Source organism: Stegastes partitus, unplaced genomic scaffold (genome assembly GCF_000690725.1).
Source record: "Stegastes partitus isolate 25-593 unplaced genomic scaffold, Stegastes_partitus-1.0.2 Scaffold832, whole genome shotgun sequence".
Lineage (NCBI taxonomy): Eukaryota > Metazoa > Chordata > Actinopteri > Pomacentridae > Stegastes > Stegastes partitus.
Window position 1 is genome coordinate 222,284 of NW_007578563.1, and position 3,962 is coordinate 226,245.

Consider the following 3,962-nt stretch of genomic DNA (forward strand, 5'->3'; position numbering starts at 1 on the left):
TGGTGTTTTAAGCTCTTTCAAACAGGAATATGCAACATCTCAGGCTTCACCGACACGTTGACGTGGCAGCATGTTGTCATTCAGACATAACCGTTATGTTAATGTTCTCCATACCCACCACGTTACAAACCCGTATTGGTCACACACATCAGACAGCATATCAGGTAATGTAGAACACATACTAATGCACGAAAAGACAAAATCTAAATTAATAGCAAAATCATCCAACCGTCCAAATAACTAGAAGTCTAATTTATTTAAAACTTACATAACAGTGAAACTAGGTTATATGACGATAATCAAACTGCTACTTTAGGAATCGGTGGCATCAGCTGTGATGGAGCTCAGGAACCTGAGGATGACAAATAATTTACCTGTATCTCAAAAACTGTGACACTGTGGGACAGCTCAACTGTCTGAGATAATAAACTTTATTTGTGTAGCACCTTTAAGAACAGAATTCTTTTACATAATAAAGAAACACAACACACAGCGAGACGAGGCAACACAGGAAAACACTCAAAATATAAAAATACACACAAAAATGAAAAAGAACAGGCTGGAAGGTGTATTATAATAAAACTAGTAAAACTGATTAAAAAGACGACATCAGAGAGTGGAGTTAGGATAAAAGATGAAGCTAAAAGTAGATTAAGAAAGAGAAAAGAGAGAAGGACAGCAGCTAGTACCAATATAAAAGGAAAAAGACACGAGCGAAAATATAAAAGAGAATATTACTCAAAAGCGAGTCTGTATAAGTGGGTTTTAAGAAGTGATTTACAAAAAGATACTGCATCAGCAAATCTTATTTCCTCAGGTAGGTCCTTCCAAAGAGATGAAGTAAGGTACACAGTGTGAGCTGCCATTAGAGCTTGATCAATCCTGTCTCCATGTCAGGGATGTTTGGAGATGCTCACGTGGATCCTGCTGCTGAAGGTAATCAATAAACTCCTACAAACAACTGGAGGCAACAAACTCAACACTGGAAAAAGCCTTCCCCCAAATCAGCTGCCTATTAGTGTGAGTGGATGCTGTTCACAGTTGTGCCACGTTGACAATGATGCCTGAATGTTGGGCTGGCAGGGTTCTCTTTCAGACAACATGTTCATTGTCATCAGTTTGAGGATAGGAGTGCATGTCTGGAAGGTTCTTCATTGTTCTTTAGTACAGCACAGGGACCACAGGTGCATCAAGGAGACTGAAAGCCGTCTGTAGTCAGTGAAAACAAACCCTCACATGTTCCACATTCACTAAATATCAGGATTCATCACCAGGTCTGCAGGTGTTTCCTCCTGTGCAATAAACCCGCCTCATGTTTGTCCAGAAGCTGCTTCTTACAAATAAAATCTACCTGGTTATCTAATTCCTTTTCTTTCATGTCATCTGTCACCTGAGAGGTGTGTGACTCAACATCCATCACTGTCGGATGGAAATAGCTCCAGATCCTGATGGGGAAGGTTAATTTTATCACATGAAGATCTGCTCCTTTGAATTATTTAGTGCAGATGCTACCTGAGGTCACAGCTTCACTCCATCCAGAGCTAGAATTGGCATGCTGTCCCAGTGAGCTGCGTCTCATTGTTATCACACCGATTTGTGAATGCAGTGAGCTGGAGAACAGAGCATGGAGAAAGAGGCACAAATACCCGGAGCTGCTGACACATCCAGTCTCAGATCTATCCAATCTACACCGTGCCATAGGAGCATGAAATTAAGTTTTTCTCAACTTTATTAAGCCAGACACATCCACGTCCACGTGGAGTAGCATTACCATAAAAAAAAGTTTATAGCCTCAGAATTTCTTTGACGAAAACACGTTTGAGTTCCCAGAAACAACACCATGATGAAGCAAAGGAGCTGAATCATTATTTATTGTCAAACTAAACAAACCAGAGTGAATGCTAAAGCTGTTCTCCAGTTATATTATCATGTAAAATTTAAAATGCTACGGTTTAAAATTTGTCTTCATGATCGAAGCACTAGATTATGGAACATCTTCTGGAAGCATGATCCTCCAGAAGAGTTCCAGAGACTTGAAGGATCAAAGCAGAGGAACACCGAAGCTCTTCTGGCAGGACATGATGATCCATCACCTCAACATGATTTCTGTTGGTTTTCCATTTCACTTGTCACCTGTCTGTACTGTGAGTCCTCCCTCTTGCAGGGTACAGAAAATAGTCAGGGGATCCATTGGGTCACCGCTCTGTCAGCGTTACTAACTTCCATGCAGCTCTTGAAATCTGCCTTCAGACAGCTTTGATTCTTTGACTTTACTGAACAGCAGCTGCAGCATTACAGGATCCATCCTGTCCCTGGATCGACAGAGGGGTTTGCAATGCAGGAAAAGGATATTAAATGTATTTATACACCTTACTGGGCTGCAAGGTGGTTAGCANGGATGAGACCAACCAATTAAAACACTTAATCCAAGCAAATACAAGTTGTGGTTTTATGGGGTTTATGTTACATGACAATTTCACTGTAAATACACAACTTGTTTTAATCAATGAATTTAAGGTGCCTCATACTGTAGGTGGATGTGGTTAGCTTTGGCAATATCCATGCTAAGCTAACCAGCTGCTGGCTTACTTGGGATAGTGAACTCATCCAACTCTTGCCAAGAAAGTGAATAAGCATATTTCCCGAAATGTTGAAACAGTCCTTAGAGACTCCAAGAACTTGGATTGTTTAATGTGTTCTCACTTATTGGGTAATTTGACCAACGGGGCGATTGACCAAATCTTGGATGCATTCCTGAACGCTCATGGATCCAGACGTTTGACCTCGAAGATTCTTGTCAGAGCACTGTACCATTGCTGAAGGCCAAAGTATCCACCGAGCATCAGAGGCAGCGGCTGACCTCCAAACGGGCGGGAAATAAGACTCCCCCGAGGGCGCTGTTGGTAAATACTTTAACATGGAACCGTATGACTGCTTGAGAGGATGACAAAGAAGCCAAATGTGGACTTGATATTGTTTTGAGGACAATGACGCTTAGTCTTACTGTTGAGTCACTGAATGGACTTTAACCACTGGAAAGGATACACTGCCCAAAGACAAGGCAACGCTATGATATTTTGGGACTTGAATTTCTCGTGTGACTACCTGAGCCCCAGCGGACTGTTTTATAACAGTGTAAGTTATCTAATGTTGTTGAATAAAATACTGTCAATACTCACAAAGAGGGGTCCTCGATGGAAACAAAAGAAGAAATAATGAACTGACCTGGAGGCCTCGTACTGTACAGTTTATGCTTCCTGTCTGTGCTGTCTACTGTATCTGCATCGCCTCTCCGGTGTGACTCACACCAGTGAGAAATTCACACTGTTGCTTTCTTTTTGGAGTAAAGGTTTGATTTAATGTGCGCACTTCACCGGTTCTTTGAACAGCCTCTGCCAGCCACAAGCCAAACTAAACCAAGCACTGCTTTTTACTTCTTTTGTTTTTTTTTCTCCTCCAAAGCAGCATCGATCTTTGTTCCTCGGCTTTCACTTGCACACTGTGTGTCACTAAAACTGTTGTCCATGGAAACTGAAACTCCTCAAAATAAGTACCTTGATTAAATCTCAAGTGTCTCTTAAGATGTTTGATTGCTCATTCATTATGTCCACAGAGTGAACACACAGGAAGCAAACACTATGTTTGCTCAGTATTTGTGAGGTGATGTGTCTTCTATCTGCGAATTCATGCTCGTGATGCTGTGCACATCCTCAGACATCTGCTGCCTTCTGTTTCTTCAGTCAAAAACATATGCTTCATGTCATTTAGCAAAAACATTGGAAATATGAAAGTTGGACTGCAGGAGGCCTCAGTTTCTAATCATCTCACTATGTCGTAGTTCATTGTTAGTGATCAAATCTGCCAGATTCAGGTTGTCTTCCTGCATACAAGAAACCATGTATGTACGGCTTTATAGCTTTAATGGCATCATCCATCCATCATCTCTACACCTTAATCCTCAC

General features: G+C 41.3%; 1 protein-coding gene across 1 annotated transcript in view; it reads left to right on the plus strand.

Moving 5' to 3' along the window:
- LOC103365365 (receptor activity-modifying protein 3) overlaps nucleotides 1-3,581 on the plus strand; it is a 6,845-nt gene extending 3,264 nt beyond the window's left edge. Inside the window, exon 2 of the mRNA XM_008292791.1 lies at nucleotides 2,534-3,581. The gene's annotated coding sequence lies outside the window, so the exon portion shown is untranslated. The remainder of the gene's footprint in view (nucleotides 1-2,533) is intronic.
- Nucleotides 3,582-3,962: the final 381 nt, after the last annotated feature.